The sequence below is a fragment of the Phodopus roborovskii genome, unplaced genomic scaffold (genome assembly GCF_943737965.1).
Source record: "Phodopus roborovskii unplaced genomic scaffold, PHOROB, whole genome shotgun sequence".
NCBI classification, from domain to species: domain Eukaryota; kingdom Metazoa; phylum Chordata; class Mammalia; order Rodentia; family Cricetidae; genus Phodopus; species Phodopus roborovskii.
This window is the reverse complement of record NW_026125281.1, coordinates 38,169,087-38,189,788: the sequence shown is the minus strand read 5'-3', so window position 1 is coordinate 38,189,788 and position 20,702 is coordinate 38,169,087.

Below are 20,702 nucleotides of genomic sequence, written 5' to 3'. Positions count from 1 at the left end.
CTGCAAGTTTTCTTTGATTAGGAAACTTTATTGTGATGTTTTCAGTGATGATCATATGTCTTATTTCTTTGTTAGTGTTAAGGCAGGGTCTCAGGTAACTTTGGTGGGCTCCAGAACTGCTATTAATTGATCCTAACTTTGCATTCCTAATTCCCCTGCCTACTCCTCTCAAATGACCCTCATTTTGATAAGTAAAGAAATCTCTGTGTGTTATTGCATTCATTAGAAAGACTATAGTAATAATACTGTAACAATGCAACCAACTTGTATTTCATGACAAACATAGGTAGCTATTAGGAAGAGGCATATGTACAATTGTAAATAAAGCTGAAACTCATGAATACATGTAATATTTCTGTATCCATCTATATAATTTTCTCAACTTTGAATATCAGAAAAATTAACATGCTATTGAAGAGCACACAGAGATGTATCTTGTAAAATATAAAAATAAAGGTATGTAAACTCCATAATCAATTCTTACATCACATTTTACTTTGAAATTATTAAATACTTGATAATTATCCCTTAAATTATCTACAAAACATTGAAATTATTTTCAAATTTAGAACACATTAAGTATAATTGTACTATAAATACTTTTACATAAGTATTCCATGTAGTCTATCACAAATTTCTAATTCCACATACCTAAGTGTTACATAATAGTATCTTATTTGATTACTAAAATATTTCAGGAGTTAAGCCTCGTTAGTCAGATAGCACTCTCTCACTGATGTTTAAGCCTGGTTCCTCTGGGTAATTTGTTGAGGCTTCAAAACTGCTAATATGTAATTTTCCACAGATAAAATTATGACTTTTAACAAATGTAAAGCACTACTAGTCAGTGACTTTATTTAGTTCACTAGTTAATATGGAAAAACTGCATGATGCCAGGACTGATTTAATTGCATTTGAAGGGTTAGGTGTTAATTTAAAAATTAATGATAATAAATTAATACTTTAGGATTGCTTTTAAAATTGAGTCATGTCCTACTGAGAAGTAATCTTTAACATTTTCTGTTATCTTTTGAACTAAGCAAAATTTGTGAGCATATTTCAAACTAAAATTATTCTACAGCAAGTAACTTCATTAAATCTAGGATCTTTACTCAACAATAAATGAGTTAAACAAACTCATTTCCTAGGGAACTTTGTAGGTGAGCCATTAAACATAAATTATCCAACTATTTGTTGTACTTAAGTTTTAGGGTATTTTCTATAGCCTTTCCACCATGCTATATACTGAAGGCATTAATAATACTAATACTACTAATAATAATAGTAATGAAAAGCCTGTTGGGTGTGGTGGATCACACCTGTAATGCAAACTCCTAGGCCCTAAGTGATTGAGAGAATTGAGAGTTTGAGGCCACCTGGGGTTTATAATAAGAGCTTCTCTGATAAGGAAAGAAAACTATTATGGTGAATTTCAATAGTGTTTTGTAAATAAATGATGAGCAAAAATGGTGCCAGCCAACAACCCTTGCTTTTTACATATGAATGTACCAATACCCATCCACTCATAGAACAAAGTAAAATTTTACTTAATGACATTAAATAAGACACAGAAATTATCAGCGTAAGGGAAATCAGCTAATCATTAGGAATGGCAGGTTCTGTCTGTTGTCTCTTGGGTCAGTACACATTGTAGGGTGGCTTAAAGAAACAAACTTCTATTTTCAAAGTGTTGATATGGAATGGAGTGGTGATAAAATGGTTGTTCCCAAGTTCAATAGAAAGTATAAATCTCAAAGTTAAAATCCTATTTCATGCTTGGGTTTCAGGGGAGCATAAATGAAAGACTTCCTTAATCCAAATACTGTTTAATGACCTGGGGTGGGTCGATGAAGTCGGCTCAGGAAAGAAACTGTGGCTACCTGTTTCAAACAAGTGACCCCAAATAGATTAGACAGTCTATTTATGCAATTTCAATGGTTTGCATGAACAGTTTTACACTCAAGTTTGTTTCCTTAAGCTTCTAATAATGTTTGTGATAATTCCCAGTTTGTTCCTTTAACTTATTTCACTTCTGTTCCCTACTAGTAACTATAACCTACTTGATTCACTGCTCTAATGTTAAAAGAACAAGCAGTATTGAAAGTGAGAAATGAAGTTTTCTAAGTAGGCACACTTATAGGTAGAACACTAGAACACTTCACAGATGGCAGCATTTGTGGTTACAGGGTCATGTAAAGTGAAAGAGAATTTTGCCTCTAGTGGTTCATGTTTACCACTAGTCAAATCTAAGCTCCTACATTCAACTCATCAACCAAGGCTGAATCGACTCATTCTTCATGCTAAACTACTCTATTTCCTATAGGGAATATACCAGTTTTTTTTTTTCCTATTACCCTGCAAATTACATAACTAAAAAGCTTACTCATAGTAATTGGCGATTCTCTTCCCTTGTTCTCATCTCCTTCTTCTCTCAACTTCCTGCAGTATTGGCACAGCTATAGAAATGATGGTGCTTCATTCCCTGTCCCTAGACTATTAATTTGTGATATTATCTATTTATTAGCATTTCTCCAAGACTCTTGTGATTAAAACCATTCTCTCAGAAAGTTATGCAATTTTGTAATGTGTTGAACAACTGTGATTCTTTCAGAAGTATTGGAAAGACAATAACCTGTTTTTAAGAAACCTGGATACACTTTCATACTTGAAACATCAAAGACTTTAGGGTCTAAATCAGATCCACTGAACAATTTTAATAACATCCCTTCTGGCTCAGGCAAAAGAGAGTCATCCCAGAGCCATTTTCCTTAAGCAGTAGCCATTTACTCATAGCCCTAAGAAATTGAAACTAGAGTCAACCTGCAATATGATCTGTACAAAGAAGGCAAAAAGAACAAGTAACACATAAGCTTCTCATGTCATGCCCAGAATTATGCAGTGAACTATCCGCCATCCTTGCCAAATATGGGTCAGATTCTCCAGGGCCTTTTAAGGAGAAGAACTTGTTCCTGCTGTTCTCAGCCCATGTCCCCCAAAGAAGTTACATGGCTCCTAACAATGCCATCAAATGCAAGGTTTTGTTTCACATCCAAAAACCACAGGGAAGTTATCTATGGACTGGTCATTATTGAACTCGGGCATGGTTGACAGCTGAACGAGGACCATCATCAGGATTTTTCTGTCTATCCTTCATGTGGGTGCTCCCCTGGCATGGCCCTCAGGGAGATGGAAAATTTATGAGTGTGAATCTAACAAGACACAATCAGCACATCCAGCGAAGACTAAGGTTGGGACAAAATTTGCTCTAATCCTCCATCTATTATAGAGTTTATATGTTCTAGCCTAGTTCATTCAACTTGCCTGTTCACAGGTGGGATGCCATTTTTACTCACGCATGGTGATTTAGGATTATTGGGGATGCTTTTCTATTGAATGCATACAAAATGAAATTAGGACAATTGTATTTATTATATTTAGTTTTAAACACAGCAACTTGTTTATAATTACCATTTAAAGTTGAACATCATCTTCCCTATTTCAGTGAAAATACAACCAAAAAAAGCAAACACACTTGAGAATACTCATTACAAGTAAAATTCTCTTGGTTATCAATTGCCAGTTGAATGACATGACTTAATTCCATGTCTATGGTAAAATGGATTCTGTTTAAGCATGCTTCTTAAACTACAAGAATGCCAACAGTACATGTAAACACTTGGAAAGAGATACTGTAAGAGAAACTATCATACCTTTTAAATCATATTCATATATTCATAAACATCAGGCTCACTTTCCACATTTTTGACCCAATGTCATATATAACGTTGACTCTAACTGAACTCAGCACCCTCCTGCTTCCAACAGCTAAGCTCTTTCTCTTTCAACACAAAAAACTCCTTAAGTTATTTAGCAGTGAAAATACCTAGTTATAACTGCCATGACTTTTTTTTAATATTAGACAATGACAAAACAAATTTGAATAAAAACAAATATTAAATATGTTTGAAATTATAATATTGTTCCTAACAGCGATATTTTAAGAATATGACCAAACAGTGTTGGAGGAATGGTTCATCAGTAAAGAACAGCTATTCCAGAGGTCCTGAGTTCCATTCCCATCACCCACATGGTGGTTCATAACCATCTGTAACTGTAGTCCCATGGGATCAGATGCCTTCTTCTGGCATGCAAATGTACATACAGATAATATACCATGTAAATAAAGTACATGAATAAATCTAAAAAAATAGTAACCAAACATCACTGGTCAAAGGACTAAACGTATAGTAATAACCCTTTATATTCACTTATATTTTAAAAATAATTCTAAATTTCAAATTTTATTCTAAAATTATTTGGTCAAAAATAATATATTTCACTTGCAAGAATGCATTGATTAGAGAAGATCACTCTATTAAATCTAATTGGTGTTTTCTACCTGGGTTCTTTGCTTTTATTTTCAAAATATTCTTGGACTCAATCACAGATCATTCCACCATGATCCAAGTAACACTTTGAGTATGCAGAAGTATTTGTGTACAAAGACACCTATATCCTTCTGTAATTTCATCATTTGTCTTTTTGTTTGCCACTTAAATGAACTACACAATTAAATTTGCAGTAGGATGATATTAAACCCGGGCGGTAGGATAATCTCTATGATTTCTTTCTTACTAGAAAATTAAGGAACCAAATGACTCACAAGCCAAACAGAGTGTGTGTCCTTTAATGAAAGTACTTGACACTAACTGTAGCACACAGATGTTTTATGGATTTCCTAATCCATAGTTAGTGACAAGGAATGCTCTCTTGATTCGAAGATTAGTTAATACTTAAGCCTTTTTATGCTTGTCATTTTTCTTCTCTGATGGACCAATCTCTCGAGTATCTGTTTTCTCCCCATCTGATGTATTCATCTCCGAATACAAAGTTTTTCTAAATCCCAGGTAAACCGATGTTTTTCACAGAAAGCAGCCAAAGAATGAATATATGCTTAAGGGCAAACAGTAGGCAATGTTCTCTGAGACGGCTGATTCTCAAACATGTCCTTTTCTTGGCTCTGACAGAGTGTTCTGGATGTTTGCTTTTTATTTAGGAAGCTGAAACCAAGCCAGAAAGTCTCTTCCTTCCTTAGTGATTGACGAGTGAGCAACCATGATATGGTCTCAATGATATTTTCAGTATTCTTTTTTCCTTTGAAAATATTTATTTATTTATATTTTATGCATATGAGTACTTTGCCTACATACATGCAAGTGCATTTCATGCATTCCTGGTAGATGCAGAAGCCAGAAAAGAACAGTGAACTCTCTGGAACTAGCTTTCTAGTTCCAAATGTAAACTGACATTTGGGTGCTGGAATTTCTTATGCAAGGGCAGAAAATACTCCTAACCCATAAATACATCTATTCTGACTGGGACACATTTTACTTTCTTCAGAAAAAAATTATTAAAATACTTTTTAGAAATAGCATGCTAATGACAGCCTTTTAAAAATTAGCAGCACCAAATCAAAATCGCAACATAAATATTATTTTTTCAAAATGTTACTGTATATATTAAAAGCACATATTGGGAAACTTAAAAAGTATGCTCAACCCAAAATTCTCAGCTGTATAGTTTTTAAAAATACAGGTTAACCTCATACAGGGTCAAAATAGTACAAGACAAATGCATCATTTTAAAAATACATTTTATATATACTTTTTGTTTTATTATAAATATATTTTTGTATATCTTCTAATTTCTGATTCTCTTCCCCCAACTCTTCCCAAATATTCATCTCCCTGTCAGCCAAGACAAGACCACTTTATCTGTCATTAAAATTCAATAAGCAACTAAAGCATGCAGAATAGACAAAATAAAGAAAAAGTGCCACACATAAGAATATACACATACAAATACACTCACACACACACACACACACACACACACACACACATACAAATACACTGAAACACACACACACACACTCTCTCTCTCCCATAAAATCATGAAGTTGGAAAATTACAACATATAAGTAAAAGACCTGGGCGTTTTAAAAAAATGACCAGACAAATCATTATGAGATTTAAAAAAAGCCTCCAAAATTAGCATTGGGTTAATTTTGTGTTGATATCTAGATCTGGGCGTGAGGCAACCTCTTACCCTATTACATGTGGTTTGTATTCAAAATGAGATTCCAGACCTGACACACAGGTGAATTCACAGTGATTGTGAAAGTATGCACAGGTATAAGCCAGATGGTCTCCCAGCACTGATAGCGGAAGTAGACACAAGACCCTATTCCTAACCCAGAACAACTCCCAAAGGAAAACTTGGTTTTCTCCATCTGGGTCACACAGAGTTTTATTACTCTTAATTGCCATGTACTCAGCAGACTCGGTTCAACTGTCAATCCCAAGGAAACAAAGACAGGGTCCAGTGCTCATATGTTCTCTGTGACATTGTACACAGTTACTAAAAATGCAAACAGTATTAATATTCAGGAGTCAGATCAACACAGCATGTATGTACACACATGTGTGATATGCAAACCAGAGAAAAGCAGTTCTTGCCTCTTGACATAGGACCATGGATAGAGCATGCATTAATCTGAGTAGATAATGTGCTTCCTTTTCTTTTTTTTAACTACCCAATTTTTAAGTTTAGGAAATAATTTGTAATCCTAAAATGGTGTTAGGTTTTCAACAAAAACAAAAGTTTCCTTTAGGATATTTTTTCTGTAAGCATCTGTAACAGTTTTGCATTGGTGAGAATGTGAATGTAGTTGATAGAAAATATTAATGTAAAATTGTGAGTGTATAAAATTTTATTGTTTCTGTTTTTAAACAAAGTTGCATTTGGAAAGTTTAGATTGTCCTGTTTAGACACTCATATTGAAGCTAAAATAAATTAATTAAATTATTTTCTGTGTGTTTAAATTTAAATATAAGTATTAATTTGTATTTTAGTGATACTATTGTATCTTTATATTATTTCAGTTTGAACATACTTCAAATATACTTCTAAGTATTATATATCAGTCTGACTATATTGTAAAATTAATCACAATAATTTAATTTTGCTCTATTTTTCAGCTTGTCCACTATATTTATTTACATCTGCATGTGTTTAAGAAACACAAGAACATTGTTTGTATTTTTTGTATTTCTCTTTTAAATGGTGAGTTGAAAAATGTTAAAGTGTTTCTTTTTCATTCACCTATTAGAGAAAAATACACAAAACACTGAATTATTTTTTTAAATGCATAGTTTCACCTTTATTCTGGCCTATTTAACAAAAATGAAATATACATTCCTTGAGTGAATGAATTAGTTTTACAACCAAGAGAATCAGATTCTAGACTTGTTTGATATATACTGGCCACATACCATAAACACAGCTTGGTTGCCTCATTGTTTTGTATGGAAACATGAGGAAGACGCTGGTACTAGACAAAGTGGCACAAATACCTACACATTATTAACTGTGGTGTGCCTGAAACTAACAAAGACGCATGCATACATTTGAGATAAAATTTCATCATGCTTTATTCAAATATGCATTTTAACTTTTGTATTACTGTTGTTTTTCCATATATATGCTAAAATTTTAATGATCATAAATTTATATATAATACATAAACCTCTTTTTCTTATTAGGAAAATAAAACCACATACATTTTGCAGTTTAAATGCAATAGATGGGAAGTTATTGACTATGTGAATATAGTAATTGTTTTTATTAGCAATTTTAGGTGATAAATATCAGACATTATAATATCATGGAAATATACTGAATCTAATCATCTTCAGGATGAGAAATCCCACGATATGGTTTGATCTGCTAACAATCGGGGTCCTATAACCTTTGTATTTATAATAACAACCATAATAATTTGTATATCCATAAAGTTCTATTTAGAATTTGTAAGTCTAATCAGTGTAATAACACTAAGTGTGGTTGTTTGAATAGGAAGGGACCCAATTGATGGGAGATGTCTTTCTGTATATATGTTTCTCATACTGGTTAATGAATAAAGCACTGTTGGCCAATAGGAAAGGAAGACAGGAGGGACTAGGAGACAAGGAGGAAATAGGAAGTAGTAAGGAGGAGCCAAGATGGAGAGTCAGGATGGAGAGCCTTGAGAGAACAGAACCGCCATTCCTCTGCTCTCGGTAAGACCTCGTGGAAATACATAGAAATGGGTTAATAATTAAGACAGAGCTAGCCGATAAGAAACTAGCACCTGGCCAACAGCATAATATCAAATACAGAGTCTCTGTGGGTTATTTGGGGCTGCGGTGGCGGGACAAGACCAGCGGCGGGAGGAAAAACCTTACTCCTTATACCCAATTAACTCACAGATTTGAATACTGGATCACTAGTGAATGGCATTATTAGGAGGCATGGCCTGTTAGAATAGGTGTGGTCTTGTTGGAGGAAGTGTGTTAGAGACAGATAGTCTTTGCATTTTCAGAAGCTTAAACCAGGCTCAGTGGCTCAGTATTCTTGTTGCGTGCTAATCCTTATGTAGATCTCTTAGCTCCTTCTCCAGCAACATGTCTGCCTGCCCACTGCCATGCTTCTTGCCATGAAGAACTAAACCTTTGGACTTGTAAGCCAGCCCCAATTAAACCTTTGTCAGAGTTAAAATGGTCACTGTGTCTCTTTACAATACAGAAACTTTAAATTAGACAAGAGAGCAGTGGTTCTCAACCTGTGGGTCACAGTTCCTTTGGGGATTGAATGGCATTGTCACAGGCATCACATACCACCATCAGAAAACATGGGTATTTACATTACAGTTTGTAACAGTAGCAAAATTACAGTCAGAAAACAGCAGCAAAAATATATTTTTGATTGGGGGGAATCACTATAATGTGAGGAGCTGTATTAAAGGTCATAGCATCATGAAGATTAGGAACCATTGTTCCAAAAGTATTTATTTAATACTTAGGACAGAGGGGCATTATTTTTTCATTTCTTTATGTTTTAACTAGCATCTGTAACTGTTTTTATAATTGATACCATTATCATCTTTTGCCTTTCACTTACTCTTACCCTTTATCCCTGGTAGTCACCAACCTGCACCTGTGTCCTTTTGTGCATGTAGGTCTTATGAAGGTGGCCATGACCACAGGTGCTGTGTGTTCATGATTGCAATGGCTGCCTTATATCCCCCAAACGGTATTTCATACTTCTCTTCTCCACATTCTAGCTCTTAAATAAGGTTCAGGGAGCAGGTTAAACACAGTCTCACTTGGAAAATATCAGTAGTGCATGCACAAGTGGGAAATTTGTTATTATTGGTGGTAAAATGGGATAACCCAGTTTTAATTGAAAAGTTCAAATCACAAAAATACTGAAAAGTAGCATCAAAGCTTATAATCAGGTCCCCAAATCTAAATTATAAATTTTGCTCTGAGACGCCAATGAACACATAATATTTTTAGTAGTGAATTAGAATTCCTTCTCAATTTCTAGGAGCTCTAACTCTATCTTCTTCAGTGTTTGGACCCATATTGCAATTATCAGCTTCCCTACTCTTTAGATTTTCTTGGGTCAATACTTTGCACACCATATATCACAGAACTGCTTAGCTATGGATGGAAGTTTTCTCTCCTGCCTGGTCCCACAGCTGTTTAATTGCACATAAATACAAGGAGGCTTATATTAATTATAAACTTTTTGGCTGATGACTCTGGCTTCTTATTGGCTAGACCTTTCTTAATTATTAACCCATTTCTATTAAACTATGTATTGCCACAATGTAGTGGCACCTGTGGCATAGACCATGCCCATTGGGGGTTGGAGACAGGGCTGGACGTGACCTGGAGGAACTAAGACTGAGGAAGGGGCTTGGAGAGCTCTCTTGTTTGCAGCACGGGTCAGGAGTACATCTGGAGGCATCCTTGGGACAAGGAACCTGCCGGTGTTCATCTGTCTATGTTGTGAGTTATTTCTCCATGAATAAACATGTGTTCGGCCTATTAGTTTCTCCTGATCTTTATTAAATATCAATACCACAAGGCTGTGGCTTACTTGTAATTCTCTGGCATGGCCTGTTACTCCTTTGGCAACTACATGGCGTTCCTCTGCCAACTCTCTGTGCTTTACCTCCCAGGCTCTCCTACTCTGGTAGATGTGCCTATACTTCCTGCCTGGTTACAGCCTGCCTGTCCATTGGCTGAAACAGCTTTATTATTTACCAACCAATAATAGAAAACTACATTCAAAGCGTAAGCGTAGTACAGAAAGACATCCCCCACCACTAAGGCTGACTACCCCTATTTCAATTCATAACCTTGCACAGCAATAAAATACCAACCCTTTTATTCAGTTTTTAGTTTAAAAAAATGCAGATAAATGGTTAGATACATTCTGTTGATAGAGTTTTCTTGCCACCAGGTCCCTACAACTTTGAGTCCCAAAGAGATATATTAATTTATAAACTGTTATTGATGGTTAGGGCTCCTTACTGGCTAGCTCTATATTAATTTATAAACTGTTATTGATGGTTAGGGCTCCTTACTGGCTAGCTCATTCTTGACTACTAACCCATATCTATAAGGCCTTATCTTACCAGTGAACGCCTGGCATGTCTCCACATGGCATTTCTTCGTGGTGCCTTTGCCTTCTCCTTAGCCATCTCCTTGTCTCCTATACCTCTGCCTCTACTGGCCAATCCGTATTTTTTTAAGTCAACCAATAAGTAGAACATATATACAGAAGGGCATCCCCCCATAAACATTCTAGTATTTTTAGAAAACCAAATGTTTTATTTCTTTGCTTTAATTGTAATGCTTATACAATTATTTGTCCTTTGGCATTCCTACCTTCTAGATGAGCAGCCACATGCACATGGAGCTTTCTTTTTATGTGCAATGCAGAAAAGGGGCATGCTCTTTTCTTACTTTTTTTATTGACGTCACATTTCATATTTGGTTACAAATTTTGTCCAAATTACTCCATACCCACCCAAGCCCTCCCCTATTCCTACCACTTTTTTTTTAACTTACAAATTTTATGTTTTCTCTTCTTTTTCACTTTGTTTTAAGCCCAAGAATCCACTCTGTAGTGTAGGTATACACATGGGTATGTATACATTATATGTATATTGTGAGGGTTTGGGGGAGTGATCTAATCTATTCCTGTATATTTTGCTTTCATTTTGAAGACCTTAGTAAAGTATGCTTCAAATTCTTTTATGTTTCATGAAGCAAGAGTTCATTTCCTGATAGCTGCATAGAATTTCAGTGTACAAAGATGATTTGTCTGCTCATATATTGAAGAAAATTTTTGTTGACCAAAATTAAGTATGGCTGAAATTTAAGCACTGAATTTTTATGGAAATACAATTCAAACCTTTTTAATTGTTTTACTTGGGTTCCTGAGGTGGCTCACCTGGTAAAGTTGAATACTGTTCTTACAGAGGATCTGAGTTCAAAATCTAAACCATTTTACCAAATTATGTCTTATTTTATCTTTACTCAAAAATGAAAAAGAATAAAAGAGCAACAAAATCCTTCCTGTAGTTGGAGGGGCTGAGAACTGACTAGGAGACTAGTTCTCACATATCTGTATAAACATTTATGATGTGGCATAGACATATCTACACACACACAATAAGATTTTTAAAATAAATATAACTGGATTATTGCCTTATCAGCCCAGAATTTAGGAATTTTAAACTAGGATATGCATAGCTATCTTGCTATCATCATCTCGATTGTTTAAAAAGAATGTAGTTGTACCTATTATCATGACAGATGGAAGATGTTATTCTGTATATACTTCTCTTAATTGGTTTATGAATTGGTTATGTGGCTACTGGCCAGTGAGGAGGGATAGTCAGCTACCAGATAAAGAGAATTATGGGAGGTGTAGGAAGAGAAGAGTCATTATATGAGCCCAAGGAGAGAGGTCATGAGTCAGGCGCTCTCTGGTAAGATAAGACCATGTAGAAATGCATAGATTAGTATTTATGGGTTAATAATTAAGATAGAGCTAGCCAATAAGAAGCCCAAGCCATTGGCCAAAAAGTTTGTGTGTTTATTTGGGGCTCCAGAGAGGTGGGACCCTAGCCAGGAGAAAGAAAACTTACAGTAATGACTAAATATCATTTATATATCTAATGACATTGACTTTACCACTGAGAGTAAAACACCCATAGAAGAAAATGTTTACAATTGAGTTTGCTTTCTATAGCAGACAATGGAGGTGGAATTCAGGAAAAAAAAAAAAAAACAGTGAGGGGCCTCCAGGGATAGAGTAGACAATGCAACCTGAGCCTGGTAATGAGAAAGGTTGTGGTTGTAGAAACCTGTGCATACAGAAAGGTCCATGATTAACATGTATGTGTGGTTCTCTGAATAGATTCGACATTCTTCCATGAGGAGCATCCAAGGTGAATTCACGTTAAAACTGTAATCTTTGTAGCCATGGGGTTCTTTTACCTCAATGTTTTGATTTAATGGCATAGATGAAGTTCAGAAAATCTATACAAAATGCCTAAGCAAGCTGTAAGTGAAAGTGACTAATTTTTTTTACATTAGTATCAAAATATAGTTGTAAAAAATTGCCCAATGATTCAGTTTTTAAAATGTTGTGCTTTTCTGCATTTGTTTGGCTGTCATAGATATCATGAATTTGCATAAAGGAAGTTAAAAAAAGTCATTTATTTTGGTGTCACAATAGTTTTAACATTTCCGTTTTACCAAGAAAATCCTTAACAAATCCTGAGAAGCTAAGAGTGCAGGATTTCAAGGTCACATACATGTAAAATCTGGTAATATGTGTCTAGTTTCAGTGATATTTATGATTTAAACCCTCAATGAATAGTCAACTTTTAATGAAAATAAATTTCTAAATATCCCCTTGTATAATATTTTCAGGTGGAATCAGTCAACAGCATTTTTCCTGTCTGTTATCCTTGATTAATTAGGTAGGTCTTCAGTGTACTCATTTACTCTCCCATAGGTAGATTCCTGCATCTTGGACAATGTCTTCCAATTAGTATTATTCTGTTGTTAACAATCATTGAAGAGCAGAAGAAACATTTGAAATTCTATGGATGGTGATATACACAGCCATTATTAACAGCTACATGTATTTTTCCGGTACTCTGGAGGGTTGACTAATCCCACATACAATTCTCTTGAACTGTTATTGAATTTAAAAATTATAGGCAATAGTTTCAGCATAAATCTTCCCAAACCCCACTGCTTCTGTCCTATACCTACCCCAGTGTAAGCAAATGTTGTCCTACAATTACTGCAAATACTCCTCTCCCTCACAGTTTTTTTCCTCAACACAGGCCTTCACTGCTTAAGAGAATAAGAAAAAGAAATATCAAAATTATACATGAAATATATTATAAATCAAATATAAAGTCCCTTCTTTTACACATCAGTCCTTAAGTTTTACTCTTTAAGACATTAAACTGTCATAAGCATAGTAATTTAATGACTTCTATAGGACTAATTGGCAACACCAGAGTATCATATAATAAAGTAACAGAAAATAATGATTTTCTTGACTTTTACATTTTAAAGCTCTATATGGATTTTAAAATGTCTTAAATGTCTTAAAGACTCACATATTGTCTTTTAGTTCAAGAACTTTCTTTATTCTCTGAAAGTTAATTGTATTTCCTATATATTCCATAAATGTCAAACTACTCAAGATTAATTATTTAAATTATGTATTATTTATTTAGGGAGGAAGACACAGAATTTCCTTTTTATCTTAACTCTTTTTTAAAAAGTGTGTCACTGAGTAATTGGTTTAACATTTTGTCAACTTTAACATAAGTAAAATGTACAGACATTCTTAGCCACAATAGCAAAATGTCATGGCACCATACTTGGATCTATTATATTCATCACTACTCAAATTTAGGGGTTGGTGAGAGAAAGGATAGAAATGAATGTGAAAGTCTCTGGAATTCATGCGTTCTTTGAAAAATAAATTAAAAAGTTGCTTTTTCCTTTGTTTCTCTTCAAACACTGAGAACTTACATTTTGAATGCTTTATATTTTGAAACTGAAACTAGATGATCTTGGACATGATTGTGGAGTCCTAAAACCACAGTGCAGAAGAAGCTAATACAGGGGAAAAAAACCAATGTTTATTTTTATGTTTTATTTTGTTAACACATCATTGAATGTGTGTAATACATTTAAGTCATGAGTCATACCATGTAAGTTTGTGAATGAAGATTTGTAGTCTTTGTTCTATAGTTATTAGCAGTTTGTTTGGACTTATGTGTACTCTAGAACCTACACAATTTTCTGTTGCCTTAATAGTGCAATATTTGCAGCGTGGCTAGACAGGAGATGATAATGGTCAAAGCTGGATCTCCTAGTAACTGGTAAGTTTTCAATTCTTCTATTTTGTTTTAGTGGTTGTAAAGTGCTTGATTGATTGAAGCTAAGACCCCTCATTTGTCCAGCACATGCCCTCCTGCGGCTATGCTCACAGTGTCAAGGAGGAGAAGCTTCGAACCATCACAGAATCACAAGCAAACTACAGGGATGGCTCCTCAAAACAGTTGCATATTCTGCAGTGCAAGGCAGGTGAGAACCGCAGCAACACATGATACCTATACTAAAGATGTTCAAGCATGTTAGTGAAGAAGCTTAGAGTCTCCCAAAAATAAAACAAAATGACTTAGCTGCTGACTCACTGAGGACAAAGAGGAAGGGAGTAGGACATAGGAACTATAAATCCAGTCATTGACCACACATAGTGGCTACTGTTCCAAGCTGATTTCCACTTAGTTTGCTTGTGACTTTAAATCTGCTGTCATGATATATGATGCTCATTCCAAACCTATACCTTCACCTCCCTCATTGTCTTTGTATTGGCATATAGTTGAATTATTAGAAGACTATTTTTTTAAACCTAAGATTGGCTTATTGTGTTTTTGAGTTAATTAAATTTGATCCATACATTACGACTCCTATCTCTGATCTCCCTTTTCTCACTCCCATCCCATAAGTTTCCTGGTTAAACCATTGACTCACATTGTGAAATAGCAAGGCTTCCTTGACTACTTTTTTATGTCACACTAAAGGAAACAATGGGTTTGTTTTCAATGGTAGAAGTTGACCAAAAGCGTTAAAAAACTCATTATTGCATGAAAAATAAAGACCAAAAGATGGATTTTGGGGTTCAGGCTTCAAGCTGAAGATCAGTAAGCAAAGCAGATGGCCACCAGCTTTTACATCTACCTCAGACTGAAAGGCCATCCTGGCTCCACCTAACCTCAGAAGCTATGCTCTGCTCAACATGACTGGGTAACCCTGACACTGACTATTGAAGACCCTACTCCTATCCTTTATATGTCTCTAATGCTGCAGTTAAAGGATTATAGCCCTGGATGGCCTTGAACACAGAGAGATCCTTTTGCCTTTGTTTCCTGAGTCCTGAGATTAAAGCTGTGTACCACCACTTCCTGATCTCTATGGCTTGAGGATGACTTTGTTTTCTGAGTACTCAGGCAAGCATTAATAAATAATACATAGTGTATCAGCATAATTCATGTCAATTTTTCTTTTTTACTTTTTAGAATCGCATATGTAAGTACCATGTTTTCATCATTTCTTCCCCTCCTTCTTCTCCCTCCATTTTCCTGAACATTGCCTTTCATATTCATGATTTCTCATTTAGATATTTTTGTTATTCTTGTTCATGTGTTCTTGTGTTTAGAACTGCAAAGTTGGCATTAGATAACCTATCGGGAGTCTCATTTCTGGAGAAAGCTTTTCATCACATTCTCATTCGCATTGACTGTCTATAGCTTTTACCTAGGGGTAGCACCTTGTTACCGAGTGTCACAACTTGTCAGAAGGCATGGGATAAGTGATTGTGGAGGGCCTACACCAGAATAGTATAGCTACAACACCCAAGACTCATGGAACATCACAGAAGATGGGGTGGAAACATATCTAAATGTCAGAGGGCCAAAATGCTTACTGCTAGATATTTTCCTCTAGACCACACATGGGAACAGTTCCCATGCAGTTTCAACAATATGGTTGCCTATGCATCACATGCATAATGACAGCATCATATTCTGTGTCATACATACAGAGAGCTGTGTTGTATTATAGATATCTGAAATCATTACTCTCACTTGTCACTTAAAAGTCACCTTCCTGTGTTTGTGGTCATTTAAGAGAATAAGAGTGCTGTATTGCTAAATGTGAGGAAATGTGCAAGGAGAGAATGAAATGTACAAGAGAGGAAATAAGTACTAGATGAAGTTGCAGAAATGGCCCTGGGTCAAAAGAACTAGAATCAGAAAGAGAAGCTACTTTTCACCAACAAAAATACTTTTCTCCAGAGCCATATTTTATGTATTTGCTGCAATATACCTGGCTTTGTACTCTTTATGAGGTGATGTTTTAAGATATATATTAGTACAGTAAGTTCGGTTTTATTAAAAATACAATAGTGTTCAATATTACTGCAATTTCTACTTAATTATTCTACATGTTTAAAAAGACAGATATAAGGTCAAAACTTGAGGGAAATTCTTTTACCACCTTCAAGAGAATGTGGTCTGAAGGTGTGGCTTTAGAAAAACAGTCTGTCTTCATAATAGCACTCTGAGAAAGCATAGTTAGCACAGTGGAGTTTGGTGAAAGTCAAAGCAGATCTTGGAGGGAGGAGGGATGGGATGACTTAGTTAGGCAATGAGCTTGCCAAGCAAAGGAATTGATGTTCACATTCCTGAGGTGTCATGGCGCAGTGCTTAGGAATAGGCATTTGATGACAGGTGACAAGACCTGCACATTCTGTGTATGCCTTTTTAGTATTTAGGTATTTGAACTGACCTGCCTTTGGAGTTCTGAAAAGATATGCTCTTAGCCATTGCTATTAAGACCACCTATTCAATATGTTCACTTTTAAAAGGGCCCTGGCCACCTCTCACCTCTGTCTCTCTCTTTCTTTCTCTCCCCTCTCTCTGTCTGCCTGTCTGCCCCTCTCCCTCCATCCTGTCCACCTCTCTTTCCTCTTTCCTCCCTGGAGACTGGTCTCCTCCCTCCACTTTCCACTCTTTATGATCTCTTTCCAATAATAATAATAATAATAATAATAATAATAATCTCCACTTGAATTCTATTGCATGGTGTCTTCCTCTCTCTAGCTAATTTTCAAAAAATACAACATGCCTTATCTTGTAATTATGACAGTTGCACAATTTAATCATATGCTGTAAGCATACAATGGTTACAAGTAATAAACCCAGATATACTATTACCTAATCAAGCCTCTCTTAGTCACAACTCACTCCGTTCCTTGTTGTATTCATTAGGTTTAGAAACCAGTGGCCCTTATTTCCTCTTTCTCTTCCACCTGTTAGTCAATTCTTTACACATAAATCAATATTAATAGAATTTATGTAAATACATACATGAATATTTTTAAATAATTTCCTCCATTCCAATAACATGAATTTTTTTCTGTGAATGTTTGAGAATTTGAGTATCTGAAATATTAACAATAATAGCCAAGAGCAAAGAGCTGATAAATACGTTTAGCTTTAACTTAAATCTTATTTTCTACAAATTGTAAAAGTTGATTTTATTCTGCTGAATTACTAGAGTACAATGTGTTCAACTACATTAAAGTAATAATTCACTGGCTGTTTGAGAAACTCCTCTGCAACCAGCTCTGTGGCCAGAGATATTCAGAAGGGAATATTGTTTCTATTTTGTAAGACAAAAGGGATCCATGAAAGTAAAACAATTCAGAGTGTGAGGTAATGATTAGAATAAAGATCTTTAGTTACTGTCACCAAGATTGTAACAAAGAAACCCTGACAGTTTGCACAGCAACCATCTCTGTTTAAAGAAACACAAGGACCCAGAAGAAGAATTGGTTTGCTTAAATGGCAACAGCAAGAGTATGACAGAGAATAAGTAATCCTTCATATGTGGGCAACAAACAAAGCAGAGAACTGACAACTCTGAGCACATGGCCAGGAAGGCCTGATGAGGTGGTAGTGGCCAGGAGGATTTGACAGGAGAGGCGGTGGTGGCTTTAGAAATTAGAGAGAGTAAAGAGTCATCTGATGCCCAGTGATGGAATAGGTGACTGTTAATACGAACAATATTTTATGTTTAAATTTTGTCTAAATGTTTTAAGTTTCAAATTTCACCATGAAAAGTTGTTAATATCAAGCGAATAAACATCCCTGTAAAAGTCAAAACTTTAAACTTTGAGGAGAAAGTTTATCTTGACGACTTTATTAGCTCACATAAGAAAAGATCTTTGAACAAAGCTCAACTTTACCTGGGAAGAACTTCCCCTCCTATGTCACCTTATCAGGTGACATAGCTTTCTCTCCGTAGCATATTTATTGAGGTTGGCTTTCGTAGAGGTGCTCAAATACCCAAGCGCAGACAGATAAACACACACACACACACACACACACACACACAGAGAGAGAGAGAGAGAGAGAGAGAGAGAGAGAGAGAAACAAACATATACAGAGAGAGACAGACAGGCACACACACACACATACATACATACACACATACAGACACACACACACATAGAGACACACACACAGACACACACACACACAGAGATAAACAAACATATACAGAGAAAAAGAGAAGACACACACACACAGATACATACATACAAGAACATATAGATACAGTGACACACATATATGCACAGGCACATATTCATAAGCACATAAACATATATATGTATGTATATATATATTTATGTACGTATATACATACATGTGTGTGTTTATACACACACAGGCATGCATAGGTACATAGTCAAAAAACGTGTGCGTGCACACACACACAAACACATACACACACACACACACACACACATATACACACACACCACCACCACCACCATGCACAGAGTCATACCTGAATATTTTCCACTGCCTCTAACTTTTTCCAGAAATCCTTTCTCCTGAGTTATCATCATGGTGCATGTTTCTTTGTAGTCTTTGATCAAACCTCAATGTTCAATAATCCCTATCCATGTTGCCCTTTCTGAAATCTCAGTTCAAAAAAATATTACACCAAAAATGTTGTTTTGTCTATTTTTAATTTTTCATTGTAGAATACACAAGTTCCTCGCATATGTGATAACTCGTTTATGGTATGTACTCTTGTTTTTCTGTCTGTGTCTTGCTATAATATAAACTCCAAGACAGCATAGATCTGTGAATTTTTATCCAAGTTCCCTTCTGTGAATCTTGTGAATATTAAAATCAACAAAATTTTCAACTGGAGTTAACTAATTTATCCTACTCAGTCTGTGTTTGTGTGCTCTTGTTTAATAAATCTTAGCAAGGGCATCTACAACCAGACATTATTGCATTTGTGTAAAATGCTTCTTAGATTCATGTATGTATTTAGCTTGGATGTATTTTGTATATGGAATGAGGGGATGATACCTGTTTTCTTCATGGATTGATATTTATAATGAACAAATTATATTTTTTAATATTTGATGTGTATAAACGTTTGTCTGTATCTATGTATATTCTCTGAATACATGTCTAGTACTCACAGAGTTGAGAAGAGATTTCCAGTCCAAGTTGTAGTTGTGAGGCATACTGTGAGTTCTTGGAACTGAACTCACTTCCTCTGGAAGAGCATGTTGTGCTATTATACCCTGAGGCCAGTTACAGTCTCTGTAACCCAGACCTTCAGCCTCCATTGTGACATTTTCCATTGATGCTGATTCATTAATGTAGTTAGTGGTTCCTATTCATCCATCCCTTATCCACCCTTTCTAACTTTTACTCCATGAAACACATGTGAGTTGTTAGCTCTAGTTAGTTCTGTCCTCAGTTTCCAGCCTTGTATGAATGTTTGCTGATTAGAACATGAATTATTTCTTCATTCCTACTCAGTTGAGTTGCCTTCTATCAAATTATCATCTCATGCTGATCCATATCCTTTACAAACCTCCTTTCTATGTATAATGTAACCACGTTTGTAATTACTTAGTATTTTGCTAAATGACCATAACTGCACCAGCCAATGAAAGACTTTTCAAGACAGGCATGACCACCATTCTCCCTTACAATACAACCTTGTGTAAAATGAAAATTTACATTTCAAGATCTATTTGCTTTCACACTGTGAGATACATTTTTCAGTATGAATTGTGTTTGGAACAGGGCTTTGGGGAAAGATTTCCCTTCAAATGATGGAAATGTCAAATGGAAATTTTCATTATGGCTGCCATCAACTTATCCAAGAATCTCAGAACAGTTTATTAATGGAAGCTGTAGATTTTTCTAGTGTGCCCTTTTGGGTGATTAGATTTTATCAGAAGGATATGGCATATATAAACTTACAGACATTTCCTTTGAGGGGCTTTAAAACCAAGCTTTCATGAAAATAATTTTAAAGTCCATGGGTATGACTTCATAATTGTAGCACCTTTCAATTCCAATAGTGTTAATGCAATAGTGTTAATGCATTGTCATGGAGCTTAATACTCAGTGCAACAGAAGAAATGAGTGAATAAAAGCAATTTATTTAGATATATAAAGAATTTTACAATAAAATTCAATGTTGCAAAACAGCTTTCATGAATGATAGCAGCTTTGGGACCATTAAACAGCATTTTAGGTAACTGTTTTAAACAAATCCACAGTATTTAGTGAAGTTCTTATAGTTTTTAAAGTTTAAGAGTATTAATGTATAGTATTACCTCAGTACCCCAACTCTTTCTTCTCCTCTCCTTTCTCCATC